This window comes from Castor canadensis, chromosome 4, assembly GCF_047511655.1.
Source record: "Castor canadensis chromosome 4, mCasCan1.hap1v2, whole genome shotgun sequence".
Lineage (NCBI taxonomy): Eukaryota > Metazoa > Chordata > Mammalia > Rodentia > Castoridae > Castor > Castor canadensis.
The window spans coordinates 14,662,695-14,675,371 of record NC_133389.1 but is presented as its reverse complement, the minus strand read 5'-3'; positions in this window follow the sequence as shown (position 1 = coordinate 14,675,371).

The window sequence follows — 12,677 nt, the reverse complement described above, 5'->3', positions numbered from 1 at the left end:
GCTTATGGGATGAAGAAGAGGATGGGACAGAGCAGGGTTGAAATGCATTGGAAAGAAAGAATCTGGTTGCATTTTGCTAGCATCAGCCCAGCCCAGCTCACTAGTAAATCAGTCATGGGTGTATTATCTCAATTAATCCTCACAACAAACATGAGTAGGAAACTATGATCTCATCTTATCAGGGGGACTTCTGAAATATGAAATAGACCTGTAATCTACTCAAGCTCACAGAGCTAATGAATGTTTGTGGCTAGGTTTGAACTCACTCAGTTCAAAGCCAGGGCTATTGCTTCTAAACTCTGTATTCCATGCTTTTATCTTCCACCTGGCACCAACTCCTTACAAATGGCTACTGAGGGCTCCTTAAAGAATCCCTCTCTTCTCTGTACCTCTGTCATGAGGAGTTCCCAAATATTAGTCTCTTCCCAGCAGTCCTTTTCTCATCAATGGAGACATCTTGAGTCAGAGGCAGTTCAGCTTTCATTAGCTTATTCTCATGGTAACTGTAGGGTTAGGAGCTAACACCCCTGAAGGGAAAGAGCAGGATCCTAGATCAAGATTATGGCTGAGCTATATATACCATTGTCCCCTGCCCTGATGACAGCAGGGCAGGGTGTTAGTGCTGGTGCTGTCTTGTGATGAGCAAGTATGTAGCTGAGTAACTTCTGTTCTTCTCTAACACTCTGGTCCGGAGGGGGACAGCCAAATCACATTCCATCATCCCTTCACGTCATAGTGAGATGGTGAATTGCACTAGAGTGTCTTTGGGAAGTACTTGAAATTGGGAAGGCGAAGCTGCTGAGAAAAGGACAGGGAGCCACTGTCATCTAAATAGCCTCATGCATCTCCTGCTCTTACATGTTGAGGCAAAGGCTCTTGAGAGTGGAGGGCAAGAGCTGGCCAGCCTGCTTTCAGGACAGCAGTGGGACTCTGAATGCAGGTCTGCTTGAGAGCTATTATTCTTCAACTGAAGCAATGCATTATCGAGAGGCAAAACTCCCTCCCGACTCAGGTCAGGAAACATGATAATCAGAGTTTCCCAAGCAAAATTCAATGCATTTGAATTGCAGGTTACTGAATTCAGGTTTCTGACATCTCATATGACTGTGACATTTAAATTAAATGCTATTTCAAGCCCCCCAGGGATGAAAATCAGTAGCCTTGTTATCTTTTTAAAATAAATGATTTTCCCTAAAAAAACAGCTGAAAAAAGTCTGAAAGAGATTTTTTTTTTTTTTTGAGGAAAGTGATTGCAGAAGTTTTTGACTGACAGGGAGGGTGAAGGAGTAGCACAGAGACCACCCAGCAGCCTCAGCTGCCTCTTCTGCTCTGTAAGGAGGACCCTGTTCCCATCAGACTGGAAGGTCAGAACCCCCCAATGTAAAAACTCTGGTCTTCTGAATTTTCACTTCATTAAATTTATTTTAACAATTTTGAATGAAAATTTGGACTGAAAGACACCAGCAGTTTCGTCATGGCTCGCTTTATTTGTTTTGTTCATGTGTTAGTCCATCACGCTTACCTTCAAGGTCTTTTGGGATGATTCCAGCTAATTTTCCTTACACCCAACGCTGAGAATCACTTTGACTCTCTAGGGTGGGTGCATTTTCTCATTTTCCAAGGTCTTTCCCTGATGTTCAGGGTCATGGCTGCGGGGACCCCATATGACAGGTCCACGCACTTCCACTTCACTGCCTCTGCTCTTTCCTATTTTATGCTTCTAATCTTTGCCAGCCAGGAAGTCAGATATTATTTTGTTGGAATTTTGTGTAAAGTAAAAGTTATTTGGCAAAGAAAGTAACAAATAGTAATTTTCATGGTATAAAGTGCTTCAGGCTTAATACAATGAGTTTTTTATTTGACATCACCTTTGGCAGCTCGGAAACCTTCACACTTTCATTTGGATTCTCAACTAGATTATGAGAAAATGAGTCTACTTGTAGCCGAATTTCAGATACTTGAGTTACTGCTATTGTAACACTTTAAAAATTTTACAAGATCAAATTTTAATGATCTCAAAATTGCATTTGAATAATTTTCCTCACAAACTCTAAGTTCTCCTTTTTAAAGTATTCTTTTTTTTTCTTTGTGAATGGACCAATCAGTGTTGTTTGACTTTCTCTGCCATATGCTCAATTCCGGCCTAAGGGAGATGAGGGTTTAAAAGAGGAACACTACTTGGTTTCTTCCTTTGAGAAATCTATAATTGAATTGGGAAAGGAAGTTACATTAAAGATGACATTTAGTAACACCAATCCCCCACAGTAACCCCACACTCATGTCCATCAAAATTGCAGAAAGTCCCCAGTGGCAGTGTAAGATGAAGCGTCTTCCTTGGAGACCCCACAGGAGATGGATGCTTTCACATACTTAATTTTATTCAAGTCCCCAAGCATCTGGTGACACATTGTAGAATGAGAAACTGCAGCTCAGGAGTGGGGACGTCAGGCTCTGAGGGCTCTTGCTGACAGCCTCCCTTAGCAGTATCCTTTTATGAAATAATAGCGCCCTCTACAGGCTTTTCCTTCTCATATTTTCAAAGTACAGTAGAAAAGCGTGATGTAAGTGCACAGAATGAAGCTTCAACACCGAACACTCCTGTGTAACTAGCACCCCATCAGGAGCCCCAGAGGCTCCTATGGGTCTGTCCCTGGTCACTACTCAATCCTGGCCCAGGTCATTCTCCCTACCTATCCTGGTCAGTCTATCTGCCCTGGTCACTCCCCATGCTTGCCCTGTTCACTCTCCCTTATCTTCCCTTGTCACTCTCCATGCCAACACCCCCTCCTCCCAGCTATCTTCTAATAACACAGAGGCACTACCTATCTCTATCCTGTTTTTGTCCTTGGACAGAGTCATTTATGGATTTTCTATTTGGCTGTACAAATGTCATTCATATTTTTGCATGTAATACCAGATCATCTTTCTACTGTTTCTTAAATGGTGATTATATTGCAATTTATTTATTCATTCTACTCTTTATGGGCATTTGGGTATTTCCAGCTTTTATGTATTACAAGTAGTACTATTATGAGTATGCTAGTATGTTTTTGATGAAATATGTAGGTGGTCCTGATGTATGTATGTGTGTGTACATATATAAACAAATATGTGTGCATATTCTAATATATATGTGCATATATAAATACACACCTGTCTCTATCTATCTATCTCCATCCCAGGTGAAACAAAGATAATGCAAACTTTCAGCTTTGGTAGGAATGTCAAACCATTTTCCAAAGTGGTTCGTAACAGTGCCCTTGTTATATTTTATTATTAAATATTAATTATTAACGATTACTTTTTCCAACTGTGACTTCTACCATTACCACTCATTCTTGGAGTAATTTTTATGAGCTGGTCTCTTTGCTAAGCATGATGTATATTATAACTCCACTTTCATAACCCTGTGACTACCTGTTTGTGATGAAGGGTGCTGACATTCAGAAACCCAACATGAAAACCTGCTGAGTGCATATGGCCCGTAAGTTATATGATTAGGACTAAAACTCCAGCTCTCTGACTCTGTAGCCAATTCTTTTAATCACTCAGATTTGATTACATTAGAAATTTTTTTTTTGTAATTTAAACCATTTACTTTCATAGGCAGATTTTCTTCCTTCTGTTTATACTAAAAATGGAGTAGTATATTGAATAAAAGACAGATGAATGTAGATAAAAATAAAACTCAAATATTTACATAATAAGTAAACCTTCTAGGAATGTATGTTTACTTTTAAAATATTTTCAAAAATTTTCAAAAATTCTGCTTTTCCCTCAGGGGTCCTGTTCAGTTCACTGTGTGTCATTTGCAATTTATAACCTAGAAAAAGTTGGCATAAGGAAACACACTGAAAGCTGTTGATTAATAGGAGTTGGGGGGAAGGGGAACAGGTTTAATCTGACTAAAGTACAATATCTTCATGGGTGAAATACTTCCAGGCTGAAACTCCTCTGAACAATGAGTATACACTTGAAAAATGAAAGACTGTAATGTAAAACAGGTCATGTTGGTGGGATAAGAAAGGGAGGGGGAGGGAAAATAGAGAGGGTGAAGAAAGATGAATATAGCCAATGCACTTTATATACTTATATGAAAATGAAACTTCTTGGAATTATTTTAAGGAGGGGTGAGGGGAATGAGAGAGAATGATGGAGAGGGTGAATCTAACCAAGGTACATTGTAGACATATATGGAAAGTGACAATGAAAACTGCCTGCACAACTAATGTATGCTAATACAAATATTTTTATTTTATTTTATTTTTTTGTGATTACCTGGGTTTTGAACTTTGGGCCTGATGCTTGCTAGGCAGGCGCTCTACCACTTGAGCTATTCTACCAGCCCTAAAAATGTTTTAAAAAAGGAAAAAAAAAAGATGTCTTCCCTCTTCATACCTATCACATCTCCTGGAACAGGCTGTAACAAATAGTGACTATCAAGACATGGTTTTGAATGATGGAAGATAGAATTTGATTGGAAAAGAGAATCTCTACTTTGGGCTACCTTGGTTATCCCTTAGACCTAAAAAAGGCTTCTGGGATGATTCAAAGGAACTCATTCAGTTCTGGTCACTCTACTGAAAGTGTGTCTGGAGGAAGGGTAATTCTGTGGAGATGAGAAAGTGCTGTGAAAATAGGAATTCATGACTGAAAACTCTCAAGAAGTTTGTGTTGCACAAATTTAAATATTTAAGAAGGTAGTGTGTTCTCTGAATCTCTGGAAGAGGTTGTAGTGCTTGTTTCTTAAATTTGTGTGACCTCTAAACCTGCAAGTCATGCTGCATCTTGGAGCACTACTCTTTCCTGTTGCAAATTTTTGGAAAAGACAACTTACCTGGGAAGGCGATCTGCAGAGAAAACCTCAGATTTATTGGGGTGCTGAATAGGTGTTGTAGAAAGATCTCTGGTGTGGGAGGCAGTAAGCCTTGGATTCCAACATTCAACCACCTATCTTATCAGAAGCTCAACTTCTACCTGGATATGAGGGAGGGAGACTTTAACTCTGTGATCTCTGAGAGTCTTCTTGATGTCAACACAAAGTCCAGACAAATCCTCCATGCATCTACCTGCAGTCAATCTCCTTCTCCACCCCACAAAGCATGGTCAAGGTGAGGCAGGCTAGAGTTAGGGAAAGTTCAGGACTCATAGAAAAATACTGCATTTCAGATTGATCATGCTTTGGTTCAGGGACAGCCCTCACCTGGCCCAGTAGTCACTCAGGCCCCTCCCCACTCATTGATTATTGGATGGGAATCACCTGGTTCCTCCCTTTCCCTAGGTCTCTGTAGGTTTTAAAAGCACCTAGAAAAGAGAAGCACACTTTCTCTGCCTCCAGATTTCACCTGGGCCCCACCATGCTTCCCTAATTTTTTAATAAACTCCATTTACACTCACGTGGATTTACACCCATGGATTCTTCCCTTCAGGACACAAAGAATTTGGAAATCTTCTGGTCACAGACTCTACCTCTGGCAACAAAGGGTCTGGTGCTCCTCAGTAACATTGGGAACAAAGATTGACCTTGTCAAGGTTAAGAAGCATGGTTGTTACAGAACAATCCTCTCCACTTAGGCCAGAGGCTGGGAACACCTGAGACAAGGACTCACCTGTGCCCATTAGTGGTGAAATGACCCTTCTCCTAACAATCCCAGAAAGTTTGTTGGGGGAGGAAGGAAGCGTCAAGCCAATACAACCAACTTCCTCTCTCCCACACCACATAGTTCTTTTTTTCTGTCCTGTTTTAACCACAGATCTGTCTTTTTTTCCCCTGTAGGCTACCAAGTCTTTTACTTATCTGGGCTTTCCCCTACATGTGCACCATTACATACAGTTATGAAAGCTGATTCCTACCCAGGGGCATCCTACAGAGATGGAGATGGGGGTGAAGGCAAATTTGTGCTTAACTGACATAGCGGGCCCCCTGGTGTGGGCTGTGTCTGTCTGAGAAGTGTAATCTCTTTTGAGTTCACAGGAAAGTGCTGGGTAGGCTGGCTATGGCCTTGTTAGAACTCAATAAAATGTGCAAAAGAAAAGAAAGCATTATCACATTATCAATCTGCAGTTGCTACTGTTGCCATTGATGACAGTCCTATGCAAAATGAAGCCAATTACAAGTAGGTAGGTTTGAGAAACAAATAAGCTGATGAGAAACAGGAAGACATGCCTCACCCTGGGTGAGGGTTGGTGAGGAGCACGGGCAGGTACATAGGCACAGTGAGCACTGAGAACAGCTGGGAATATTGCAGTAATCATCCTATTTGTTGTAATGACAAGTTGAGACATGTCTTAACTCCTTGACTTCCACCCTAGCATCTACCTCAATCAAGCTGTGGTCCAAAAGAGGTCATTACTATCTCTAATTCCATTATCTCTTAGGGAGGACTTTTGCATCTCAGAACAAAGCTTGGGTCCTGGAAGTGATGGGCACTTGTGCAATGAATCCAAGTAACCAGGTCTTCTTCCCTTTGTCAACAGCCTGAGGGTGATTGCTAAATTTGGCCAGACGCTGAAGGCAGGCCATGGAAAATGAGCTATTTTCTCCTGCCCTTAATTTTTCTTTGCTGACTTAGGGAAAAGCAAGAACTCAGTGGGGAGGGTAATTAGGTCAGAGGTGTTCTGTGGAGAACAGGTTTTTCCCATCCTTGGGGAGGCATCATTGCAAAACTGCTGGCAGAAGAGTCAGCCTGCCTGAGCTGGTGCACAAGAGCATCTCTAGTGCCCTTCTATTTGTCACCAAAATTCATCCCACTGGGAACACGAGCACCAATGGAGGAGTTATAGTGAGCAATAGGCAGGTTTTACACTTGTGTACATAATAATTTAAAGCACATCATGCCCAATAATGAATTATTTCTTCACTTAATAAATGTAAGTATCCAATTGAGCATCCAATAGGCAGTTGTCTATATTTCCTAGCTTCCTCTTGTCTACAAGATTATCAAGGAAGTTTTCACCAGTCCAACCATTCATGTATCCATTATTCATTGAATAAACATTTGTTGTGTTCAACACTGGCTGAAGTGTGGGAATGAGATAGGAACAAGACACAGGATAGGAGTTGTGGAAAGTGCAAGAACCCAGAAGGAGAATCCTGCTCAGTGCGAGGGAGCCTTCTTTTGAGTCTGAGAACAGCAGACATTAGGTAGATGAAGAAAGCAAGAGAGGGAGCAGAATATGTGAACTGAGGATACAAGGTTAGGCCTGGTTGTTGGGTGGAAGTGTGTGAAGGGCTATTGAGAAGAGAAACGACAGTGGGGGTGGGATGTATGGTGAGGACATGGAAGGTGGAGCACAACATCCTGTAGAGCTTTCAATTCATCCTGAAAGCAAGCGGGAACTGGCAAACAACTCAAAGATGTGCCTTTCAAAGTACTGATAGTGGTAGAATTTCTAATTCATCGTAGACCAAAAAATAGAAATGGAATCCAAGGAAAATAAAATAAAAAGCAAGACATTAAAAATAGAAACCCTAGATTTTTATTAGATTCACCATATATAAAATAACTCCATAAAATTTCCGTAGTATTTCTATACCTGCCTTGTTTCTGTACTTATCTCATGACAGCTGAGTTTCAGAACTCACAGACCAACACTGGTGCGGCTGCCCTTTGAGTCTCCCCAGTTTAAAGGAAGACAGAGAAGAGTTTACATTTTAAAAGATATATCCTGCACTAGCAGATGGTGGGGCTTAGAAAGAATGGAGGCAGGAGGAAGTTGGAGGCCTGAACCACAGAGGGCGCATAGGATGCAGGACTAGAAGGGGCATGTGAAGGAGGGCACAGAACGAACAGCTCTGGGGAGCTCTGGGAGCCATTTACACATTGCAGATTCAAAGGGTTGTAGTGAGGTATTAGGCATGGATGTTCAGGTGAGGTGCCACAAAGGGGAATATGACAGTCCTTAGTTTTCTAGTTTTAGGTTCTGTAAGTAACCTTTGTCAAGAAGTTTTTAGGCATTTGCCCCTGAATGGAGCCATTTTGGGTAGTATAGGGTGAAGAGTAAGATTATTTTTCTCCTTTGTTATAATTCTTAAAATGAGGATTTTAGCTATGTCGAGTCTGAGATGCCTATGGACCACTCAACAGGAGACAGAAAAGGAGACTCCAGTTTCTGGAGGTGAGGAAGTAATAGCTTAGGGTGGGGACCACAATCATGAATCTGGAAGTGCAAAAGAAGATGGGAAGGGGACCAAGGGCAGAATCCTGAAAAAGCCAGAAAGGAGGGCTGGCAGAGGAATAAGAAGCCAGAGAGATGGAAGGAATTTTAAGAAGTAGGATGTCATTCAGAGTGTCAAGGGCTACAGAAAGATGAGCTGGTTTAGTTAAAATAATCTTAGATGAGTTTGGTAGAGCCCCTTCCCCCTTCCTCCAAAGTTGTAGCTTCACCATTGTGTTCTCTGACAGTATGAAAAACATAGGCAATAACAAAATTTTCAAGTTAACACATGGTCAAATCTGAAAGATGAGCCATAATCACAAAGCCATTGTTGTTTGTTCTACTGATTGATTCATTAATTCAGTCATTCATTTATTTTCCTGGAGCCATTCCAGATACAATAAAGCTAACAAGATACTATGAAAAGCACTTAGGGATAAAATAAAGTGCATTTGGACACTGGTTCCCTGGGAGCTCTGGAAGAATGAGAAGTACTGGCTGCTGCCACTCTGGGAGGCCACCAAGCATAAAAGCCATTAGTGCAGGGTCAGGACCTCAGCCCCTGAGGTGCACAAAGCTTCAATGCTGCCAGTTGGTGAGGTCGACAGGAAGTGGAGTAAGAGCTTCAGGTTGTGAAATATTGGGCAGTGCAGGTTGAGCACCTGTGAGATCGAGCATGTGGAAAGGAGTCGATGCACTGGTGGTTTTGTCACAAATCCACAACTATTGTTAATGTTGTTCTGGAAACGTCTTTTAATTTTGCAATAAACCTGTTTGGCAACATTGAACTAAAAAATGAAAGAGCATGTTTAATGAAAAACTGAGTGCTGAGTTTTCATTCTTCATGGTGATAATGAATATGAAACATGCATAAAATTTCCCTTGCAAGTTTAACTCAGGGGTAGAGTACTGGTCTAGCATTGCAAGATACTGGGTTCTATTTCCAGCACCATAAAACAAAAGAAAATGGCTAGGCATAGTGGTTCAGGCCAGCAATTCCAGCACTGGGGAGACTGGGGCAGGAGGGTCACAAGTTCGAGGCTAGCCTGGGCTACATAGTGAGACTGTCTCAAAAAACCAAACCAACAAAACGAACATCTCCCCTCAACAAAACAAAACACCACAAATTACTGACCACAAGAAAACCAGAACCACAACCTGCCGAAGAAACACAAAAACTGTCTTCATGTGTCACAGTTCTACAGCACTCTGGGAAGTGTAGGTTTTCATTCAGGTCATGTGACTATTTTCTAAATTAATAACTATTTTTCAATTCCAAGTTTGCAAGCTGTAAACGTGTGTGTTCCATTTGTATAAGAAGGCATTTCTTCCAAATAGAAAATTATTTATGTTAATTTTGAGAATGGTTCCTGTTTGGGGGATGATTCATGAAGCTTCTGGTATTTCAATCTATCAAATGAGATATCTCTGACATTACTGTAAATTGTGAATTTAGGTAAGAGTTCAACATTGAAGACTAAATTGTTTTTATAGCATAAATAGAAACTTAGGTAACCTCAATGTTACTATGAAAGAAATTTTGTTCTCTAAATTTAAAAAATATCTATAAACCAGCAATAGGTATTTGAAATTAGTTATGGGGTCATAAAATTCTTAACTATGTCCAAACATGCTGTGTTATTTTACAGAACTAGAACTTGTAGTTGTAAAAATTTGCAAAGTTTTAAACAAATACATAGTAATTACAGAGTTTTTGTGGAGATATGCTTAGTTGCACTTAGAGATGTTTGAATCTTTGAGGAACTCTATTTCTATTGTAAACCTACTAAAGTCCCACAGCAGTATTAAGGTTTTGTTGTTTTTGGCAAACAAATTTGCCTTTACCTTTTGATTGCATTTCATTCGAAGGCAGTTGTGAGTTTCTAAGAGCACCAAAAAAAAAAAAAAAAGCTTCAGCTTTTGGTTTAGCTAATTGCAATTACTGAAAACAAAGTTTGCAGACAGAAAGACATTTTAATCGCTGAAAAAGTAAAGGGGGAAAGCTGAACTTGTTTAGAAACAAGAGTTACTCAAATATGTACCCCCTAGTTCTGAAGTCCTATAACTGCACTTTGGAATATCTGAATTTGTGGGAAGAACCTATTGACAGAATTTGTATATTTAATCAGATAAATCAGTATTTTTAAATGAAACCAAGGTCCTCAGTCTCACATTATTCTGATGATTCAAAAGAATCATTAATAGAGATAATTTATTTGACAATTTCTAGGTTATTGGAGAAAAGTTCTCTCAATACTGAAGCTGGAATGTTGTTGGACTTGGATCACAAGAAAAGGGGAGAGCACATATGGGAGATATAGGAATAGGTAGAAAACCCAAAACATGCAAGCGTTTGATGTCCCCACTCCAGAGAAACTAATACAGAAACTTTAAAATGACAGAGGTTATCATGGGGAGGGGATTAGGAACCAATGTAAAGATCAGTCAGAGTTGAACCAACATGGGTTGTAACACATGGGTACACGAAAGCAATAGTAGGAATCTCTCTGTATAGCTATCCTTAACTCAACTAGCAAAAATGCTTTGTCTTCCTTATTATGCTTATGTCTTTTCTTCAACAAAATCAGTCACAAGGGCAGAACCGGACCTGCCTGAAACTGAGGAGGGGAGAGGGGAAGGGGTGGGGGAGGGGAGAGGGGAAGGGGTGGGGGAGGGGAGCAGGGTAGAGAAATGACCCAAACAATGTATGCACATGTGAATAAATGAACAACAACAGAAAAAAATACTGAAGCTGGATTACTTAACTATTAAAGACAGAAAAGCTTGAATTGACAATATCCCCACACAGCAGAATCTGCTCTGAGCTGCCTAGAGGCTTCAGCATTTGTAGAGACAGCATTTTCACCACAACTTTAATTTTATTAATCATGAAATGCAATTTTGAAGAAGATTCCTGGCAATTTTATGAAAGAATTAGGAATAACACCTCATATATGAAGACTACATTCTCTAGAAAAATAGCAGTCACAGATTTAGAGACCAGTATTTCTAAAATACTATCAAAAATGGCACAAGAATAATGATTCTGTGTAGGCTTGTGCTATTTTTTAACGCTAATCATTTTTTTTCACATTCTACTTTATGTGTACAGATACATGCTATTTAAAAATTCATTCTTGAAAACAGTTTTTATATACTATGATTTTAAAAGATCCACCAATAAAATAAAGTCAGTCTTCAGATAGATTTCATCTCTACCTAAAATTTTAATAATTTTTGATGCCATTTTCACTTCCACTTTGGGAGATTATATGGTCACCCTTTCTATGTAATGTGGCAGAATAGACAAAATACTGTCAAAAATGCGTCTTTTAAATGTCCAGTTTCTTTCTGTCCGTGTAGGACAGAGGTGGTCTGTTTTGACTAGGGGGAGGTTTGTTGTTTTGGGTCGTTATGCAATCCTGACACCCAGAAAGGGTTATTTTCAGTGTTTGGGTGGGTACCAGGGCTGAGTTGAGAATGGGGATTCACTGGAAGAAGATGGTAGCCAGAGGTGACCTGGGACTCCTAGCTTCTGGGGAGCCTTGTGCAGGCTTGAGGACAGGGAGCCCCACCCCACACCCAAGCCGCAGTCATTAGGTTCTGAGCACCCTGTGGTCTGCAGCACCCTGCGAAGGAGGTACTAATTCCAGGTCTATCATTTGAGAACCTGCGTAACATGTGGGGAAATCAAAGTTAGTCTCTGTGGCCTATGTCTCCTCTGTAAACTATTAATCTCTTAAGCTTGATTGCAGCTCAAACTCAATGTGCTTATCAATAGTCAGGAAAATCTGTCATCTCGCTTCTGTTCGTCTATGTTCCACTAGATGGCGCCGTTCGTCACGCTACAGCCGAGCTGCTCCAGGGTCTCAAACCATCAGTTTTCCTTAAGATGTGTCGGCTGCGTCAGTGCCTTAGCCTTCGGGCTCTGCTTTTCTGAGGTTGTTCTTAAGTGCTGGCTTCACCCTGCTGCAAAGATACACACCTCTGAAACTCTTATTCTGCACCTCCTTCAGTTGATAACGTTCCGTAAAGTTTTATTCTAAGCACCAGAAAGCCTCACTCAATTCTTTTCATTATAAGAATTCTTAATGTGAGAGCCACCTGTTTCAAAAATTTTAAGTGTACACAACGCAGTGTTGCTGACTCTGTGTACGACGTTGTGTAATGTCTGGATCATAGTCGTCTTGCCTCACTGAATGTTACGTATGCTGATTAGTAACTCCCCACTTCCCCTTTCCCCCAGCCCCTGATAACTACCATTTATGAATTGGACTATCTTATTATTTACTATTATTGTAATCTTTATTCACATATACTAATTATACATATTTGTGGGGTGCGATGTGATGTTTTTGTTTGACTATTTTAGACACCTCATATAAGTGGAATCATGCTATCTTGATCTTTCTGTGACTGGCTTATTTCATTCACCTGTGATGTTGCATATTGCAGAATTTTCTTCTTTTTTAATGCTGTGTAGGTCTGTATTACATGTATATTCTGCAGGGTATATGTTT